Source organism: Equus caballus, chromosome 18 (assembly GCF_041296265.1).
Source record: "Equus caballus isolate H_3958 breed thoroughbred chromosome 18, TB-T2T, whole genome shotgun sequence".
Classification (NCBI taxonomy): domain Eukaryota; kingdom Metazoa; phylum Chordata; class Mammalia; order Perissodactyla; family Equidae; genus Equus; species Equus caballus.
In genome coordinates, this window is record NC_091701.1 from 18,934,669 (window position 1) to 18,956,389 (window position 21,721).

The 21,721-nt window shown below is 44.4% G+C and overlaps 1 protein-coding gene across 5 annotated transcripts in view; it reads left to right on the forward strand.

Annotated features, from left to right (window-relative positions):
• MGAT5 (alpha-1,6-mannosylglycoprotein 6-beta-N-acetylglucosaminyltransferase) overlaps window positions 1–21,721 on the forward strand; it is a 330,917-nt gene that overhangs the window by 27,953 nt on the left and 281,243 nt on the right. For 2 of the 5 annotated variants that reach the window (XM_014732437.3, XM_070240753.1), the window contains exon 2: window positions 17,833–17,882. The exons of the other annotated variants lie outside the window; for them this stretch is intronic. The gene's annotated coding sequence lies outside the window, so the exon portion shown is untranslated. The remainder of the gene's footprint in view (window positions 1–17,832; window positions 17,883–21,721) is intronic. 5 annotated transcript variants of the gene reach the window in all.

The following is a 21,721-nucleotide window of genomic DNA, read 5'->3' on the forward strand; positions in this document are numbered from 1 at the left end:
ACTGTTTTGTTTTGACCCGTGTACTTCAGGCAGCCCGTCATTGGCAGGACAGATGCACAAGAAGTAATTTCCCTAGAGAGGGAGCCTGCTGTCACGTGGTGGGAGATGCTGTCTTGTTTAAAAACAAAGAAATAAAACTCTCCATCGAACTCGATGGTCTCCCTGAAGCGATGGGAAAGGTAATCCAGTGGTGTCTGTTTGTTTCAAGCCTGTGTTCTTATTAGTCCTGTTACAAATGATAATGCTTTCCATTTGCAGGCTTGCTGTCTCCGAGGAGTTTTATGTAGCATGTACTAGACCCTGCTGGGTGATTAAGCCACTCACTCGGCATCTTACAGGCCACTCGAGGACTGTTTGTTTATAGCAGACTACGGCTCTACTCTGAGAGTTTGCTGAGTGGCGCGTTAACTCGTCCTTCTGGTTCCTCGGGAAGGGAGGGTCCTCAGGGCCTAATGCTGTGGGGGTTGAGGCCCAGAGAGATGGGGTTCTCCTGCTGGTCTCATGCCTTTATCTTTCCCATGTCATTAGAAGCTTCTTGGCCCCTTCAGGTGGGGTGAGGGCAGGGCTGTAGCTCTTTCTTTTCAAGGTTCATTATCCTATAGGGAAAAAATATGAGCATCCTACAAAACAAGAGGTAGTTAATTTAATACTTGTGTAAATAGGAGAAAGACATGGCATTTTTCACTCACTAGGTTTTACAGTTTCAATTAGAATTTCAGAGACTTTGTGGCTAATTAAGGCAGCGTGTCTAAGGAAGAAGAATATGGGACAGATGCATGTGGGGGAATGAACAGTTAGGCAAGAGAGTATTTCAAAGGGGCAAATCGCCCACTTCGATAGCCTTTTAAGATGAAGCCCTTCAAAACTCTGAAATCCATGTGGCCTTTTCACAGCTGTAGAAGTGAGGCTGTGACTGATTCCCATAAGGAAACGGTGCTTTCGCTGCCCACCCTTGCCCCGTCCTCTCCTCTGGAGGCCCACACTCCGCACCTGGCCTGTCCGTGCTGCGTCAGACATGCGCATCAGAGGGCAAATGCAAAGCTCTTCTTAGGGAAAAGGGAAGCCTCGTGGTGCTCTGCTTCCACCTGTCACAGAGACAGGAAGCCCAGTGGCTCCCCCGGTTGGTTGAGGTGTCCCTGCTGCCAACACCCATCTCAGTCAGCGGCTTTGATTCTCAGGCTCCATAAGATGACTGGGGGTGAAGCCTCTGCACCCCGCCCCTACTGACCACCCCTTCAGACTCTAAATCTAATCCAGGGAAATGCTTGCACACTAGGCTTCTCCAAGACCCATCTGTTTTACCAAGTCACAGGTGAGACTTTTCTGGAAATTCAAGGCACTCTGACGAATGTGTTGTCATACTCTCCCTAAGGAACTGCAAGGCAGTCAAGGTAATTAAAGGAAACTCCGCTTGTGAAAATGCGGGCGAGAAGCCTCCCTTTACATCTAAGTTTGAGTCCGATCAGTGTTCATGAGGGGGCTGTGTGAGATGTCTTGGCCATTTGTAACCTTTCCTGGTGGATAAAGGACATCCATTCTAAACAAGGAACAGACTTTTCCCTCAAAATGCTAAAGTTTAAGCATAAGAGTGGCTGGGATTGAAGAGGCCAAGTGCTGCTATTTCTGTCACACTGACAGCCCTGTGTTTGGGTTAGTCCTACAGGGTGGGACGCCTTCTTTTCAGCCCTTATTCCGATTCTCTGATGGCAGATGCAAGGGTGGGTTAGGATGAACCGACTTTGTTCAGGGGTTTGAGAGCTTGTTCCACAGCCCCTGGGAGAGTCCACTCTTTCTCTGCCACCCAGACATATCTCTTGCTTGGACATCTCTGCTGTCACCACCCTGGCCCAGGCCACTGCCATTTCTTGCCTGGACGATGCAGTGGCCTCTGTTTCCATTCTCTCTTCCCTCTCTACGCAGCATCCACAGCGAGCTTTTGCAAATGCAGAGCAGATCATTGCCGTCAGTGTACTGCTTCTTCCCTCTCCTGCCGAGAGGCAGTGTAGCAAGGTGGTTGGCCCCACGGGATTCTAATCCTTTACTAGCTGGTTGACTTGGGGCAACTTATTTAACTTCTGTCCTCATCTATAAAATGGGGATGATGATGATAATAGAACCTAATTGTGGGTTGTTGTAGGGATTACATTTTTATGTGGAACTCTTAGACCAGTGTTTAATAAATGTTAGTTATCATGTTTATTGTTAATATTCTGCCTACAAGTTGGGTGCATCTTTGTAAGCTTAGACTCCAACACAGACTCTTGACCAAGCTTGTGAGGCGCAGCAGGCTCCAAGGCTGGGCAACTTCTCTAGCCTCATCTCCCAGTTATTCCTCCTGCCTCCTTCTCTGTTTTCTACCTGCACTGTGTTCTTTCATTGTCTCCAAAGCACCAAGCTCTCTCCTGCTCCAGGGCCTTTGCACAAGCTTTTCCTATACTGAGAATGTTTACTTCCTTCTCTCTTTGCCCCACTGACTCCTGCTTCTCCTTCGTCTCTCAGCGTAATTGTCCTTTCTTTAGGGAGGCCTCCCTCAACCACTGAGGTGAAAGGAGATCCCTATCATTCTCTCTGGTGGCACCCCCATTCTTTCATAGTGTTTGCCACAGTTTGTAGTTGTTTTTTTTTTTAATATTTTATTTTTCCTTTTTCTCCCCAAAGCCCCTTAGTACATACAGAGTTGTGTATTTTTAGTTGTGGGTCCTTCTAGTTGTGGCATGTGGGACACCGCCTCAGCATGGCTTGATGAGTGGTGCCATGTCTGCGCCCAGGATCTGAACCAGCGAAACCCCGGGCCTCCAAAGCAGAGCCCGCAACCTTAACCACTCGGCCAGAGGGCCAGCCCCCACAGTTTGTAATTTTATATTTATTTGTAGGTATGCTTGATTGGTATCTTCAAGCTTTCCTACGCTTTAAGCTCCTTGAAGCCAAGGATGGGCCCATAGCTTGTAGCACAGGCCTGGCCTACACTGTGTGATGTCACGAATGGGATGAATGAATGCTGCCACCCCGGGTGGGCTTGTGAGCTTCTTCCCTGGGCCTACAGTCGATGTATGATATAGGGCTTGTTTGCAGACAGAGACCTTTTTGAATCCATTTCTAGGTTACAGGTCAGCCCTGGATGGGGAAGATAGAGAGCTTAGTGGTTCTCAGCTTTCTTGTGCATCAGACGCACCTGGAGGGCTTGTCAAAACAGATTGCTTGTCTCCACCCCCAGAGCCTCTGATTCCATAGGCCTGGGTTGGCCCGGGAATGTGTGTCTCTAACAAGTTCCAGGTGATTCTGATACTGCTGGTGATGGGGCCACCCTTTGAGGACCACTGATAGAGTATATAGATAGCAAAACAATTACTGTAACAGTGCCTCGAGGCCGGCTAGGTCATAGAGTGCACAGAGGAAATAAAGGCAAACAGAAAAGTGAACAAGGTGGCTGGTCATGGGCGATCCAGAAGAGTTTGTCCTAGTTCCTGCCCCACTCACGCCGTGTCCTTCTTTGTGAGGTGGTTAATGATCTCACGGTGGGAAAAGCTCTTCTTCCTATGTCTTTGCTGCTCAGGTGGTAAAATCCAGGGGTTGGGAAAGGTTTGAGGTACAGGATCCCCCCAGGAGAAGAATTTTATTTTTAACTTTTTAAACTTTATTTTTTCCTTCTTCTCCCCAAAAGCCCCCCAGTGCATAGTTGTATATTTTAGTTGTGGGTCCTTCTAGTTGTGGCACTTGGGACGCCGCCTCAACATGACTTGATAAGCAGTGCTAGGCCTGCGCCCAGGATTTGAACCAGTGAAACCCTGGGCCACCGAGGCAGAGTGCTCGAACCCAACTGCTCGGCCACAGGGCCGGCCCCAGAATAATGTTTGAAAGGAGCTCATTGTGGTCATGTTGTAAAGGCCCGAAAGCAAGGATCCTGGTGGTTAGATTGGAAGCCAGATTTAAGATGGTTGTTGATGGCAACTCCTTCTGCTGCTTGTTCCTCCAGAAATGCTCCCTGTGAAGGACTCTTCAGGGAGCCCTCTCTGGTTTCTCTTTGCTGACTGAGAGCTACAGGAAAGCTCTTAGGTTTACTAGTGGCCATAGAACAGGTAGGCACTTTGCAGAGGCGTGATCCCCTCCTTTCCGATCACAGCCACTACGAGGTTTTCATGGGTTTCAGGAGCTTTTCATGGCCCCAAGCGGCTCCTCATCCCTCCGCGTTAGGAAGGGAGACGGTGGCCCTGGAGCGAGGCTTTTGGAGTCAGACACATCCAGGTTTGGTGCTGCTCCTGGTAGCATGCCTTTAGGTAACTAGCTTCTCGTCACTGTTTCCTGTCCTAAAAGGTAGGGAAGATAATGTCCAGGGAAGCTTACAGTGTAGTGGTAAAGCAGGGGAATCAAGTTGAAAAGCCTTGCCAGCCTTCACTGTTGTGACCATGAACAAGTGATGGCATCCTCAGCATCCTCATCCTTCATCACACAGGCCTTAGAAGGGTCCTTACCTCGTAGGGTTCTTGGGAAGATAAAATACTTGCAAAAACTGGTGGGATCCAAATAAAGTCTGTAGTTTAGTTATTGGTATCGTACCGAGGTTAATTTCTTGGTTTTGACAAATATGTCATGGTTGTGTAAGATGTTAGCATTAAGGATGCTGAATGAAGAGTATATAGGGATTTTGTACTATCTTTGCAACGTTTCAGCAAATCTAAAGTTATCCCAAAATGAAAAGTGTATTTTAAGAAATGTTTGTGAAGTAGTTAGCAGGGTGCTTGACGTTTAGCAAGCCCTCAGTAAATGGTGGCCATTACCATTACTACTAATATATCTGTAGTTATTACTACTGATACCTTGAAGGGTCATTGTAACCAATGTATGTGTCCAACTGACCACTACAGATGGTATATTAACTTCCTATTGCTGCTGTAAACTTGGTGGCTTAACACAAATTTATATCTTATAGTTCTAAGATCAGGAGTCCAAAATAGGTCTCATTGGGCTAACATTAAGGTGTCAGCAGGATTGCCTTCTTTCTAAAGGTTCTAGGGGATCACTCTGTTTCCTTGCCTTTTCCAGCTTCCAGAGGTGGCCATGTGTTCCTTGGCTCACAGCCCCCCCCATCTTCAAAGCGAGTGATCAAATTACTCTGACATCTGCTTCCCTGATTACATCTGCTTCTCTGACCCTCCTTCCTCTCTCTTATAAGGGCCTTTATGATTATATTGGGCCCATCTGGATAATCCAGGTTAATTTTCCCAGTCTCAAGAGCTGTGACTTAATCACATCAGCAAAGTCCCTTTTCCATGTACAATAACATTCACAGGTCTTGGGAGTTGGGACGAGACATCTTTGGGGAGCCCTTATTCTGCCCACCACAGGTGGTAAGCTGTCTTCCTTCTCCTTTTTTCATTTGCCTATGTCCCGTGTCCCCTACACAGCCCCTAGACGGGAGAGACCTGTTGTTTTAGCTCCTCGGGTGGAGCTTATGCCTATGGGGCAGCGGGAGGAGCTTTGCCATCCAGCTGTTTCCCTTGGAGGCCTGAGCTCTATGTGGGTGGGTTCTGAGGGTTCAGACTGTTGCTTGGTGTCTAGTAGATGTGTGTGTTGTACAGCCGGGCACCAGGTTACTGAGTGTCCATATGGTAATGGACTCTGATTCTTCCGTTGTGGGCTTGGTACTTTGGGCACAAAAATGGTGACAGCATCTATCTCTTAGTTAGCAAATTGTGCTCACTTACTCACTGTTGAGTCTGGAGGCTGAATCTACCAAACCCCTGTGAATACAGATTGTGGGTCATAGATGATCCTGGATGTCATACTCCCTTAGTTCTTTGTCCAGGGCGTTATTCCCACCCCTCCTCTTCCTCTTCACCTGCCCAAGTCCGTCTAAATCTAGACTGTCTGACATGGTAGCCACTAACCACATGGGGCTGTTGAGCACTTGAAATGCAGCTAGTCCGAATTGAGATATGCCGTAAATGTAAAATGCGCACTGAAATTTGGAAATTTAATGAAGAAAAAGAAGGTGAAAGATTTCATTAATGCTCTTTAAATGCCCATTACATGTTTTCAATAATATTTTGGATATATTGGGTTAAATAGACTACATCATTAAAATGAATTTCACTTGTTTCTTTCTACTTTGGGTTGCTGCTAGAGCATTTAAAGTTACATATGTGGCTTGCGTTGTTTTTCTTTTGCAGAGTGCTGGTCTAAATCCTGTCATAATCTGGGAGTGCATGTGTGTGATGGGGCCCCGTTATTGCTCAGTGTCATGTAAAGGCCTTCCCGAGACTTCTTTCTTTCTTTTCCTCCCTTCTTTCCGTCTGCGTGCTCATCTGTCTTTTTCTCGTTCTTTCTCTCCCTCTCCTCACTCCTTTTCCATTCCCTTGCAGCGAGCCTGCTAAATGAATCTCTGGAAATGGCGATGTTAGATCATTTGAACCATGACAAAGTTGCTCAGAAAAAAAGATGGCTGGTGCTTTCTCCCAGCCCCAAAGTTAGAAAATTAATCACTATTTCTAGCTCCTCCCCTGACTCTTTACGCCTTAGAAGATTCTGGGTTTTTTTGTTTTGTTGTTTGTTGGAGGGTGGTGGCATATCTTTTAAAAGCTCTTGGGGGATTCTAACATCCTTCTCCCAACTCTGCCTTGAAAAATTGCTGCTCTGGAAAAGCGCGTTGGTCCAGTGGTTCCTGAAGGGCGTCAGAGTCCTCTGGGGAGTAAAAATGAAGATTCCTGAGCTGGTTTTTGCCAGGAATGAGGATGCATTTACACCAAACAAATCAATAAACACATCTGTCTGACGAGTGTGGTGGTGCAGCCTGGGCTACGTGGTCACCCTCAGTGTGCACTTCTGCAAAGTGCTGTCTGGCTTGCCCGAGCCGCTCGGGAGGAATGCCAGTGAGCAGGGTGGGTGCAGCTGTCGGTGTAGGTGGTGGTGAAAGGATTGGCCCCAGTGTCGTGTGGAAACAGCTGATCCTCGCTGCCCCCAGCACTCAGCCCCTGATGATGGTTTGTTCTTGCCTCTAGCACTTGAGTGAGAGGATAGTGAAGTGACAAGAGGTGGAGAAGGTACATGGCTGGTACACAGGTGACGAGCGAGGGCTCTATGGTTAGACAGGGTTCACATCCTGGCTTCACCACCTGTCACCAATGTGATTTTGTACGAGTCACTTTAACTCTGTGTCTCAGTTCCTTCATCTTCAAATGATAGTAACTCCTAAAAGGGCTTGTTGAAAGCTAAATAGGGAGCATCTGGCTGGTTAGTGAGCTTTCAATAATGCTAGCTGCTGCTCAGCTGTGATCTTCTGTGTTGTTGGATACTGCTGGTGAACTTCAGGCTGTGATCAGCTGGGAGGACCCAGCTGACTTCTTGGTTTTAGCAGGGAACACCTGTGAGCCCCGAGGCAGGTTTGGGTGAGGAAAAAATGAGGACAGCTGGAGGTGGTGGTGGAAGGAGGTACGGAAGCTGGAGGCAGAGAGCTGTTTGGAGTATTTCTGGTTGGTCAGTGAGTTGCAGCTTTTCAGAGAAGTTTAGGCCCGCGTGAAGCACAGCTCACTCCTCTGGGTTCTGACGAGCCTTCTTCAGCCTGCATCAGAGGAAATGCCTGTCCTTGCGTCAGGTGACTGAGTGTGACTGGGGTAAACGCCTACGTGCCTGAGCAAGGCCAGGGCATTGAGGGGACTGCTGGGCCCTGCCCTGGGGCTGGGCTGGGCCTGGGAACAGGGGAAGGAAGTGAAGTCATTTTTCAGCTCTATGGAGTAAGACTATTGCCATAGAAGACACATATTTCTGGTGGGAACCTGGTTACCTGGTAACTCATATAACTTCTGAATGCTGGCCTCTTGCCCTTCCTCTCTCCTCTAGCAGTTGAGGGACCTGAGCCAAGGATTTGCCTCTTGGGCCTCCTGGGCCCCTGGACCCGAGCTGGGAGGAGGCAGAAGCCAGGAACCACGGGGCCCCTAGGAAGAGGAGAGTGGGAGCACTGGGCCTCTCTTTGCTCTGACTTCCCCTCTGAGTTTTCAAAAACTTGTAAATTGATCTGAAAGAGGAGAGTTTATTTTTCTTCCCAGTAAGAGTGTCATCTGGCTGAGGCCTGCCTTTTGCGGGGTTGTAAACTTTCATCCACTCGTTTCAAGATTCATTTCAAATCTGTGGATTTTTCTCTCTTAGCACTTTGGGCTCTTTTTTGTTAGAATGGTTTTAATCATGAGATTTGTTTTAAAAAAGTAGCCAGTGGTACTGGTGTATTTTCCTTTCAGGAATGGCCTTGCTAGTGTCGTGTATAATTAGGAGTAGCTATGGATGTTTGGAAATTGGCAAAGCGATAAAAATGAGGATGCACCTGTTTGCCTTAAGGAAATGGGTCTCCTTGCAGTTCTCAGTGTAATTTTCTTGCATTCACTGTGTGAGGACTCCACTGATGAATGTGACTGGGGAGGTGGGGGTTGTCAGCTGAAAAGGCTGGGGCCTGGTTTATGGACTTAAAGAATGCGACTGGAAGGACTTGACAATGACGTGAGCAAGGAGTACGAGGGTGTTTTTTCCTTTCCAGTTGTGTTTTGGCTGAATTAAAACCATATTTAGTAAATGCCGCTCATTGAGTGGCTGACTATGGACTGGCATGTTCCCTCATTTAATCCTTAGACAAACTCTTTGAAGTTATTAATCCCATTTTATAGATAAAGATGCCGAAGCTGAGTGGTTGAATAATTTCTCCAAGGTCCCACAGCTAGGTGCTGAACAGAGTTGGGGTTTGAACACAGGTGAGTTTTATCCCCGTAACTGTGTTTTTTCTACTATGCTACGTGTCTCCTTAAGGAGACTTACTAATAATGGGAGAAGGAGGGGTAAAGGAGCATTTATTGAGTGCCTGCTGGGTGCTGGGCCCTATGCTAAGTGCTTTACCCTTGTCTCTTCAATCCTCAGGGACCTGGGGGTAGGTACTATTATTATCTCGGGTTCACAGAAGATGTGACTGAGGCTTAGAGGTGTGAAGTGCCTTGCCTGGGAAATGGTGGAGCTGGAATTCATGAGGCAGCCTGAGTCCAGAGCCTGGGCTTCTCGCTGCAGTATGGAGCCTGCAGGGGCTCATGGTGAGCAAACTTTGTATTGACAGGGTCTTAGTGGTCTGAAAATCCACTGTCAGAATAATGGACTTACTAGCATGGATAGAAACTTTTTTCAGTGGGTTATTCAGATATTTGAGGAGTATTGGTTTTGTGTAAGATTCTGGGTCTAAAATGCTCCTCAGAGATATCAAGAAGTGTGACATGCCCTGCCCTTTGAGGAGTTGACAGTCTGGTTTTGTATGTTATCACACACAGGAGGGAGTTAGCACTTCAGATCTGGGACATTTTCCCCGCATGGATGTTGTTTGTGTTAGGGAAGGGTAAGTTGGATGTAGTGGGTGCAGGGAAAACCTGAAGATGATAGGGAGAAAAGGTAGACTGGTTGGCTTCTGCGAAGCAGTCCCTCCTGACTTAGCAGGACTTCAGAGGCCAGGGTTTGATCTTAGAGATGATGGTGCCTAAACCGTCTTATTGAAGCAGAAAGGCCTGGCCCTGGCCCAAGGGATGTTTCCCAAAGTTCATCTGGTAGGTGGTCAGGAATGGATTGGGATGGACGAGGATGAGGCTGGAGAAAGGTCCACCAGATTACAAAGCTATTGCTGTGAGCTACTGGGCAGAAAATGGTTAATGCTGGAACTCTGATTAGGGTTAGTAATTCAGTTGGCTGTGGTCCTTAAGCAAAGGTGAGTAATGCTGGAAGAGAGGTAGAAATTGGCCTTACTGATGTGACTGAGTTGGGAGCTAGGAGAGAGGAATGTTTATCCAGGATTAAGTGACTTTCATAGGCTCTAAGAGAAGAATGTGTTTGTTTGTCATCACCCCACCCCCCACACAAGGATCAATTGATTGGAATTCTTATTAGAAAACTCTCCATCTTGGGGCTGGCCCTGTGGCCAAGTGGTTAAGTTCGCGAGCTCTGCTTCGGCAGACCAGGGTTTTGCCAGTTCCAATCCTGGGCGCAGACCTGGCACTGCTCATCAGGCCATGCTGAGATGCCATCCCACATGCCACAACTAGAAGGACCCACAACTAAAAATATACAACTATGTACTGGGGGGATTTGGAGAGAAAAAGCAGGGGGGAAAAAAAGAAGATTGGGAGCAGTTGTTAGCTCAGGTGCCAATCTTTAAAAAAAAAAAAAAAAAGAATCAAACAATACTTGTCTTTAAAAATAAGTAAAACTCTCTGCCTTGATTTCTTGTCCTAGCTCTACAAAGTTCCCATTCCGTACTTTATCATCATGGTGCAAGAGGCCCAGGTCTGATGTGTATACCAGTTTGAGTGTGGGACTCAAGGGGTTACCAAAATTGCCTAAAGGAGTTGGCAGTAGAGGTGGCATTCTGATTTGGGTCCACCACTTTGTAGACCAATGTCTGCAGCTATGAAGGCTGCCTTATCTTGGACGCAGAGTTCAATCCTAGGGACCTAATGCACAGACAGCAGGGAGGGAGGATGATGAAAGCAATGAAGAACCCAGGGAGTGAAGAAATGCTCCATGCAGTTGTAACAGTCGAAGGTCAAATCGGTGACCTTTCCAATTTATCACTGTGTGCCCCACTCAGGGCTGTTCTAATCCAACAGTAACCTACACTGCATTTTAGAATCCTTCCCCAAATTGGAGCTATATCCCAGTTTCTCAAGTTTTTAATTCCTGGAAGTCTTTTAAGTAACTCCTTCGAGGTCAGGTGTAACCAGGCTCTTTTCTAGCCTGCTATCACACTGTCATTGTCACCAGAAGCTTGCCTCATTGCCAATTATCCAACTTTTAGTGAAGTAATTGAGTGAGAGTGATTGGTAGGAAATACAGTGATTTGAGAGGTGGTTTCCTTGCATTGATTTCTTTAATAGTTAGAAACAACAGACCAAATTTGGGAAACCTAGCTTGCCAAGGAGGAATAGCAGAGATTAACTTCTCACTTGGAGAGCACTTTGAGGATGTGCCTCAGGGATGTCCCTGCGTGGGTGGTCACACAGGTGTCTGTGTGGCTGCTCCTGGGTGTTTCTGGACCTACAGTTGCATAGGGTGGATTTTCTGAATGGAAGGGCTTATGACGATTGTTTCTTAGTGCCTCTCATTTCTGACTTTTCTCTTCTTGGAGGTCGGCCCACGTGCTTTATTTATAAGTTTATCAAATGACCTAACTTGTCAAGGAATGTTATTCCTTAAAAGATGAGTTCCAAAGACATGTAGGTATGGCCACAGTTAGTCCGATGAAGCCCTGAATTAGTTCTGTGGTGACTACACTTGGTCACCCTGCACAGTGTTGGAAGGATATTAGATGAAAAGATGCTGTCCCAAAATATCTCGACACCAGTGCGGTCCAGTAGAACATTTTGCCATGAGGGAGAAGTTCTGCATCTGTGCTGTCCAACACGATAGCCACTAGCCGCAGGTAGCTATTGAGTGCTTGAAATGTGGCTAGTGTGACCGAGGAACTGAATGTTTTGTTTTTTTTTAAGTTGTATGATTGACATGCAACATTATATTAGTTTCTGGTATACATGATTCAATATCTGTATATATTGCAAAATGATCACAATGTCTAGTTAACATCTGTCACCATACATAGTTACAGAATTTTTTTCCTTGTGATGAGAATTTATAAGATCTACTCTCAGCAACTTTCAAATCTGCAGCACAGTATTAACTATAATCACCATGCTGTCTACGACATCTCCATGACTTATTTATTTCATAACTGAAAGTTTGTACCTTTTGACTACCTTCACAGGAACTGAATTTTTTATTCTGATTAATTTAAATTTTAAAGAGCCGCATGTAGTAAGTGGCTACCATATTGGACAGCGTTACTCTAGACGATGGCCAGAGATGACCAATTCCTGCATTTAGCACTTGGATATAGTCTTAGTTGGGCAGGCTTGTTTGTGAGGGGAGATTTACGACACAGTGGACATTAGAAAATCTAATAGGATAGCATAGAATTGTGAAATTATATTTAAAAGTTGGAATTCAAAGAAGACTTGGGCCAGTTGGAGCTGGAGTAGGCGGGGAAGTTTCTTAGAAGAAGATGCCATGCCCGTAGCTTTCAGATCTTCTGGAATAATGTCGAGGCATCCGTAAATGTCCTATTTACTCATGCTTCTAGGGAAGCAGTATGGTGTTGAAGACTCCAGGCTTTGGAGCCTGACAGATCTCTGTGAAGATGGGGGTCACCTATGAAAGATATTTACCTTTCTGAGCCTCAGTTTCTTCATCTGCACACTGTGTATAGTAGTACTTCAAAGAGCTATTGTTACGTTAAAAAACTAATACAAAGCTCCTAGTGTCTGGCACATAGTAGGTTCTCAATGTAGACGTTATTATTGGAAGAACTGTTGGCATATATACACAAAGGTCCCTGTCTCTAAAATTGCATCATGAGACTGAGTTCACGCTCCTTTTTCATGCTCCTCATCTTCCGATGAGGGAGACCTGTCTGTTCACGCCTATTAAGCTCGAAGTCCTGGGATTGTTGCAGAGATGGAGAGAGGACAAGGTGGTGAAGAGGCTAAGTAATGCAGAGAGAGACCCTTGGAAGACTGAGAATTGTAGTGTGATAAATAAATCCATCTCTTCATCCATGGTAACGACACAAGTTTATTGGTGTGTATAGTGATGGTCAGAATTCTGGCTTTCGTTCTCCTCCCCTTCCGGAAGAGTACTAACTGGAGTTTACAGCTGACACTCTCTGGGTTCTGGGCATTTGTTTGCATGGCACCTTGGACGCTTCCTAGAGACAAATACATTATTATTTCCTTATCTGCATTCTCTGTTTACTTGAACACTTGAGGTTGATTTAGTATCTTACAAGAACTGAACACTGTCTTCCAGACATCATTAGTCTCGCCTTTCTTATCCAGTGTAAGTGTGAAATTAATCAAAAAGGAAAGGGAAATTAATAATATGTTGGTATTCATGATTCATCAGGAGACCTCACAGCGGGTATGAGATTAACTTCTCCAAATGAATACACACCTCAGCAAATTAAAGGTATAGAAAAGGGTTATTTATTATTTAGGAAATGCCCCTTAATGCTTCCTGCTTTCATACTTAGTTAGATGCTGGGTGGTGTCTGGTGATGAAACCATTCAGTATTGTGAGGTCACCTTTGGACCCATAGAAAGCATTAAATCAACTTTTTTCATATTTCACTGAGATAAATGAGATAAGGCCAGATGGTTAATGCATACTTGTTTCCTGTCAATTGGAAAAGCTTTGCCCAAACACTTGCAGTTTTGATCTCTATTTACAATAAACTAAATTTGATCTTGGGTTCTGTGTTTCCTTGTTATGACATGTGGTGTGATCAGTTTCAAAGGATACGTTGTTATGAACACATTATGGAAAAGAATGGAGGGTTATAATTATAACTCTCTTAGAGCTTTTGCCGAGGTTGATAAAGGACAAGCTTTTGTTACTGAATTGTTCCTGTAATTACATCAGAAATAACAGGCAGCAGTCACCTTCCACTAGGGGTGGGAGAGAAGGATTCTCACTATTTAAGTGATCGCATAAGGTGCTGAGTGAATCATCGTCAGCCTCATCATGAGGACTCAAAAATAGAACAGTTGACATCATCCTGTAGCAGGTTTTTAAGGAACAGAAAAATGTTAGATGGTTTTTTAAGGAAAAGAGCTGTCTGAAGTGATGTTCCAGCCCACATGTTAATAGTCTGTTGGCAGTGGTTCTCAAACTTGAGTGTGCATTCGAATCTCCTGGAGAGCTTGTTCAGACTGCTGGGCCCACCCGAGAGTTTCTGATTCAGTAGGTGTGTGGTGAGGTCTGAGATTCTGCCTTCCCAACTTCCCAGAGGATGTTGATTTTGCTGGTTCAGGGCCTGCACGTTGAGAACCATTAGACTAAGGGGCAGAAAGAGGTGTATCTTGGGGAGGGTTCCAGAAACAGAATTTTAAGATTAATTTCCTAGTGTCTGTTAAAATAATTTTGATGAAAATACCAAGTTTAGTTTGAGATGGTGTGCAAGTTTTGTAAAGGGGATCTGTTCTTTGTGACCTTATAAAAGAACATTAAAAACAGTTGCAAACCTAGTTAAGTGGTCTCCTGGCCTGCTGTTGTCATGTCTTGGTAAAATCTTGGATAAAGTTTGTTGGCTATGAGTATTATCTCTGTAATTCAAGTTAGTGATGAATTCAGAAGTCATAGGGTTGGGATGTTTTTTCTCATTTGTAAATCAAACACAGTTTACCTGGGGACCATCTGTAGGAGAAGAGTAACTTTGAGAGTATCCTAGGCACTAAATTATTGCCATTGTCACACCTGCCTGGCAAAATAGCTGTCAGCAAAATGAAAATGTCACTTAATTGGACACCACTGGCGGCTGTGGTTCCAGGTTTTTGACTGGTTCCAGAACTGCCCTTTTATTATTCTATTAGTTTTTCCTTCTGTTATAGCAATAGTGACCACAGTAATAATAATCACCAGTGTTTGTACAGGGCTCGCTGCCTCTCTGATGTGATGGCTGTGTTGCGTTCGTTCATGAATCCCCACCATCACCTCTGACCGAGGTGCTATGATTACCTCTTGTCTCAGATGCCAGAGAATGGAGGCCGGGACAGCTAGTTGGTTGCCCTCACATAGTTTGTAAGAGCTGGACCTCTGTCTCTGAGTCCAGGCAGTGTGAGCAATGTGGGGCACATTTAAGTTTGATTATATTTTGGGACGCTTTCAATGGAGGCTTGATGAGAGGCCTCACTGAAACGTGAAGATGCTAGAAAGTTTGTTGAATTGTGATGAAACCAAACGTATTTACGTTTAAGATTTTGTAAGTTCTGGGTGTCAAGGACCACTCTAGATCTTTGTAACTCAGCAAAATTTCACTGTGTGGTAAATTTAGCTGATCTGCCCAGCATAAGATGAAAGCCATCCTAAGCCAGTATTGTAATTATGGGGCCTCTTTCTATGTGACTGTGATGTTCCATAAGAAAGATTGACTGACTTAAAGCTTATAAAGATGGTCATGATTTGTTTCTAGCGTGTACTACTAGGTGGTTTTATCATTTGAAATCTGTTCTCTAGGTATGAGGATATTTTAGGCAGAACCATAGGCTCTTCAACTGTTTTCTCATGTGAACTAATTTAGAGGACACCTTTGATGTTCTCAGTGAGCCATCTTTACTTATTAGGCTGAAGAGAAGAAGCTGAGAGGGAAAGCCTGCTTTGAGTTATGTCCCTGGTTAATTTTGGCAGCAAGATTCTGAGATTCTCTATTTGGAGAAGCATTGTCCTTAGGGAAAAAGAGGATGAAAAGCTTGAGTATAAAATTGAAAAGAGATCAACCTGACAGATTCCAGTGCTGAAGAGCATTGAGGGGGTGGGGGAGGCGTGAGACCTACAAGTCTGGAATCGGCCACCTTTGTTCTGTGTCATCAGATCCAGAGTGGATATGCAGAGGTGTCCTTCAACATGCTTGGTTTGTCGTGGCTCATTTTTAGAGATGCTTTGAATTGGGGGGAGTGGGAAGGCAAGAAACTCAAATACAGATTTCTAATAGAATACCACCCTGGAGGGCAGACCTTACCAAGTAGGTTGTTTGTTTGTGGGCCATTTACAGTATCTTTTACCCAAAATATAAAATGAAAGGGGTACATGTTGGTTGAAAATGGGATTCCAGTTTTTCCTACCTACTCTTTCATTGTCTGTCCTCTGTGGTTGCTGCCTTAATCTTCTTTCCAGATTGCATTGCATTCCCATGATCTCTATTTACAAATGCTTTCACAGTTTAGGTATAATTAACAAAGGGAGGAAAGTCAAAGCATAAGCCCAAGAAGAGACTGAGGGAGCCTATTAATCCTCAGAAAAGATACTTCTGGGTGAAATCTTGATGGAATCTTTGGAGTGGTGCTGTTTTGAACATTAGGAAGGAGAAAGGACTTCCTTCGTTTTCTTTATCCATGGACACAGCTAGAAGTGGCTATAAATTTTCATTAATGTTGTGTACTTGGCTCTGTAGGAAACATTTAAGATAAGTTGAGCATTAAAGCTTTGTTGAGGGTAGACGTGAATGACCTTAGGTTTCTTAGTGACCATGAATTTTGCTCCCATATAGAGCCAGGGGTAATGCAGTAGTTTTCATATGACTCAGGGAGCAGCTTATCTGATTCTTAAGGTAAAATCAAGATTGAGTTCTTAATTAGTGTGATTATTGTTAAAGAAAAAAGTCCAAATTTGAAAGCATTGGGAGAGGTAAAGGGTGAAAAGTTTTTTTTCTTTTGGCACATCATGAACATTTTCTTGAATCTTATAGTCTTGCTACTGGTATGATTCATAAATTACCTATTACCCGTGCACTTGATCCCAATACTCACAAGGAAAATTGCCATATAATGTACCAAATGAGATGTGTGTGAAAACATACCGAAAAGAGTAAAAGCATTGAAAGTAAGTTGATATTATTTAGGTCTGAGGCATGTGGGTACTCATTTTATTAGCCTATTCCATACACATGAATGAGGTTTTGATGTTGACCAAGATGCTTAGGATTGTTTTCTCACAATATATCTTAATTACTGGACTTACTGGAGTTAGCAGCTTTTTCTGTATCACGATAATCCAGTTTCAAAAACCATTCCTTCACCTCAGAGCTATCTCAAACAGAGGCTGGTATAAAAGGAGGGCCACGTGGTCGCTGGCATTGATTCAGTTGCCTCCAACCTTCCATCCTTTGGTAAACGTTTACTGCCGCCAGACTGTCTCCTGGAGATGGTGGATTTGGAATGAGTGCTCTCCCAGGCTGCCCCAGTGCACAGATCCCTGGTATTGCTCAGAGATTGTTGACACAGACAAAAATGTTCATGCTATGAAGGGTAGTTATAGGCTGCAGACCATAAAAAGAGGGAATTGGCTTGTTTGGATTAAAAATAACAAAACCCTCTCAGACATTTTCCAGCAGAAAATGGTACACGTTCTTCCATGAGGTCCTTAAGTATAAGGTAGACCAGTTGGTTAGTCTTAGAAGATGCAGACTCTTGGGCTGTCAGCTGGAAGATGGGTCTGTGCAGCATGGTCTTTATTTTCTTCCTCCCTCTTTCTCTCCCTCCCTCCCTGTTGAACTCTTTCAGTTTTATAATTCTCTGCTGATAAATTCTGTGAATATCAGAAACACACTGTATGTATCTGTTAGAGGACATATTTTCCTCCCTTTTCTTATAAAGAAGCTTTATAGAGGAACAATGTTAGCTATATCAGTAGCACATAGTAGATATATTTCTAGAATAGCTTTTTACTCCTTTTTTTGGTTTTATTCTTCAAGGTTAAGCGGCTACAAGAAATCTGTTATATTTGAATGAACAGGCTTGTAATTCAGTTGGCTTTATCTCATATAGCAAACTCCTTAGTTTTTTGTAATAGAGCTATCTATTTTAAAGTTGTGTGTATGCATATACTTGGGACTGTGTGTATATATTAATGTAATCTAGTCCGGAAAGCATTAGGTTTGGTAAAAGCTTTGGTTTAATGCCTCCTGAGACTTGGAACAAAGAGCCGTTTTGTACAGATGCTCCATCTTTGCCAAATGTAGCCTTACTCCTGCTGAACTAACAACGGACAGATTTGGATCCTAACAAGTGAGATAATAGAATTTTTTAGATACATGCCTCTGGGTGTTGAAGTGATCAGGCCTCCCACCTAGCTACTTTTAAATATCCATCTCAAAAGGCAGTTGGGTTCCAAAATGGGAGAAGCAGAGTTCATAGAAGCTCTGTGTCAGCCTGTTTGCAATGGATCAAGTCCTTAAAGAGGAGAAACTTAAAAATGTCTTTGTCCTTGTGATTTCAGGAGTGATTACTGTTCTAAAGTGGACATTGGAGGAGGATCCATTAGGCGGTGTAAGTATTGTAGTAAGCAGATATTCATGCGGCTAAGCCCAGACCCAGGGTATTTGTCCTTGGGAGGGAAAGGACCAAGTAGTTGAGTCACGTTAGCATTTAGAACCATAAACATACAGATACTGTAGTCCCAAAGGGTCAAGGGATGGCTCTACCTGTGCCACCCCAATCCTGAGGGGACATCTCTGTCTATCTGGTTAAGGCCTGGTGGAACTGAATTTTTTTTGGATAATTGCGCAAGGATATTTCCTCTCTCAAATCAGTAAAGTGACTGGAGCAGAAGGCCATTTATTACTTTATTCAGTCATTATCAAACACAAATTTATTGAGCTTGGTTGTGGTTGATTACTCTTACATAGAAGGGCTGGTCCCTTCAGTGCAGCCCAACCCAGACCTGACACAGATCATGATGTAAACATAAGTAAAGCCAATGAACTGGAGATTGTGACTCATAAAGACTTCGTAATCTCTGAATTCTGTCTATATTAAGGAACTGCTGCTCAAGGAGTACATTTTCCTAAGTCTCCAGTTATGAATATATTTTATAGAGGAAGAAATTTGCTAAGTACTTCCTTGTTTTAACTGAATAGCCTGTAGCGCTTAAAACTACAATCCAGGTTACCCTTGAGAGTTACCTTGGTAAATCAGACGTTCATCTTGGGAGTAGAATATTTGGATTTCACAGGCTGATAGGATTTGGATGTCAAGGTTATGGGGCCAACAGAATGAAACATTAAACATTCCTAATTCTCATTTCTTTTATGTATGTGGGTCTTTGAATAAACTTTGTCTCTAACAACATCACAGGAGGGGAAAAAACCACTCAGCAACTCACAAGCAGACGAGCATTTGATGTGAATAAAAGCCTTAATGTTAGAGCTAGAAAATCATGTGACCATGTGACTTTTATCACAGGCTTCTCACTAGCTGTCACCTTGAGAGTTTGTCCTGCTGAGAGAAACCAGAGAAATAAATGTCTCCTTCAGAGCCACAAAGGCATTTTGAATCTCTAAACATGTGGGATTTTAAGGTGCAATAAGCATATTTAATCTGTCCCTCCCCACCGCTCCCCATGCACTCACCCCACACATGACTTAATTGGAGTGGGACTCCATTTCAGGGACTGGACAATTGAGCAACCTATCTTCAAAGGTCTGTTCTGAAATTAGTTTCGTGTTGACAGATAGGGAGGTTTGTCACTGCTCTCCAAGAGATGCTAGGCATGGCAGCTGGGGGTAGCAAGCTGGCATCCTCGAGACTCAGAGCTGGGTCTGCGGTCCCTGATACCCAGTTGCTGTGGCTTATGCTATGGGAAGGATGAGCATCCTTCTGTCTTTCCTGTGATTTTTTTTGTTTTTTTTTATGGCAGTGTCTGCACTGTGTGGGGTTGACAGCCTTCATGGAGCAGGCAGACGAGCTGACGTCATATGGTGCTCCTGGGCTGTGTCTATCTGGCACCCAATATGTTGTCACCTTCCCCCTTCATGCCGTACCTAGCTGCCTTTGGAGCAGCCTCTTGGCTCCTTTGGGAATAACTACTGAAAGAGCAGCTGTCTGTCAGCCTCCTCCAGAGCCGTCGAATTGGGCTGCTGTCAACCTGTTGTTGGAGGAGTTCCCAACGCAGCAGACTTGGCTGTCACTGACATTTATAACTTGAAAGCCGTATCACAGATGAGTTTGCGTTTCTTATAATCCTTTAAATAGCCTTCCGAATATAAAGCACACGGCCTCTACACACTTTGGCAACTCCCAGGAGTGTGGAAATAATTGAGTCTTCCTGAAGCTGGAGAAGTAGCTCCCCGTTCTCCCCCAACTGTATTATAAAATCCTCTCTCTTCTGATTTAGATAGGAAGAAGTTGTCCTGGCTTTATGCTTAAGTTTGTGTGCAACCATATGAGTCAATTTGGATCAAGAAGATTATTGGCTTCTAAGAACAAATGACTCACTCTAACCCTTGACTACCATGGAGCCTGTGATAAGAGAGGGTATTACTGGGAAGTTGATTTCTCTCAAATGGGTTGGTAGATCCCATACCTGGTTTTTTATGCTCTAATTTCTCAAAGAACCAGCTTCTAAGCTTCATTTCTTGAGATATGACTGGAAGAGAAAGATGCAGTGTTGGTGATAAAAATAAAACCCCCCCACAACTAGAAGGACCTGCAACTAGGATATACAACTGTGTGCGGGGGGGTTTGGGGAGATGAAGCAGGGGGAAAAAAAAAAGATTGGCAACAGTTGTTAGCCCAGGTGCCAATCTTTAAAAAAAAAAAAATAATAATAAAAACCCAAGCCACACTAGTAGATCATATGAACACTTACAGCCAAAGAAAGTGGACAAAATGAGGGAGGGAACTGGAATGCGTTTTACTTACCGTGGGTCTGTCTAGAGTGAATTCCTTGATGGCTAGGATTGGCCTTATTGTTCTTCTTACCACCCGTGACTAGCACAGAACCTGACACATGGCAGCATGATGACCTGAACGAATTAATGTAAAGAAGAAGTTGTTTTAGGTAGAAGGTGTTTTGTTTCATTTTATTTTTATCGCAGTAGTGCAGACATTGAAATATATTAATCAACAAATCCAGATTATGGGATTTAAAGTTAATGATGTTTTCCTGTTATCGTCAAAGATGAGTAATCTTGGAAAAGGCGTATCATAGAACAAGAAATGAGGACTTAGATGGCAGGCCTTAGATGCGATTAAAATGAAACACCTTCACAGCCTGTGCTCACATTTCTTTTTCTGGTTCCCAGGACGTTAGTCACGTCTTATGAAATGTCAGTGCCTGACCTTGGCTGTGTGCTGTGCAGCTAAGTCTGGTGCATAGCTTGCCTGGAGTGGGGCTGGGGTAGGCTCTTGAGCCAGCTGGGTGCTGGCCATAGACTTTTGGAAGATTGTCAACTGAGGAATGTTTGTCACCTTCCTGACCCTTTGCCTGTGGTGCAGGTTGGTGCCCAAGAAGTGCCTTAGAGGCCGTAAGACCGCTCTCTTGATAGCCACTGCCCGTTTTGTTGATAGAGGCGCATGGTGGGTTGAACCCTGCTTCCCTGCTGGCCTAGGGGAAAGGTGAGTGGGGCTGCAGGGCAGAGGTCAAGGTGGTGGGCAGCCACTTGTCGCATCATCAGGCCAAATGTGGAGCAGCAGAACAGTTTTCTTCACGAGGAGGCACACCTGGTTTTGACTGGATTGAATCAGAATTCCTGGTTCGTGGCAAAAGGTTTCCAAACAGCACCATGCATCTGTTCTCTGGCTTTACTTAAAAAAAATTTTTTAAATTTTAAAATATTTCAAATACCCAGACAAGTGCCAACTTACTAGAACACTCACTCATGTACTTCTCCCTAGATTCTCTGCGTTTTTGGCCTTGCTGATGACGCGTTGTATTAACTCTGAAAGGTGCTTATGTTCAAATTACTGTCCTTTTGTCCCTGGAAATACTGAAAAAGGCGGTCTGCCTGGACCCCAGACCTACCCTGAGCCCCAGCATACCTGCACTCTGGGGAAGGTTGGTGCAACCTGGGTCCTCTGTTACCTGTGGTTTCCTCTGTTGGTTCTGTTGTTATATCATTGCCATCATTGCCATTCATTCAGTTTCAAGGAGGCATGTATGTGTTGAAATTCTTTTCTCCAGCGAGTTCAGGACTCTGTTGTAATGGGCGATTCAGTCGGTCCTGCTTGGCAGAGCTAATGCTATCTCCACATCCCACTCCCTTCCCATAATACTTCATCACACTTGATGTCACCCACTGACGACTCACTTTGTAAATAACCTCCCGTTTCTCCCCAAGCTGGTGTGGGATTTCTCCCTGTCTGTCGACCTCCCTGGAGAAGTGAGG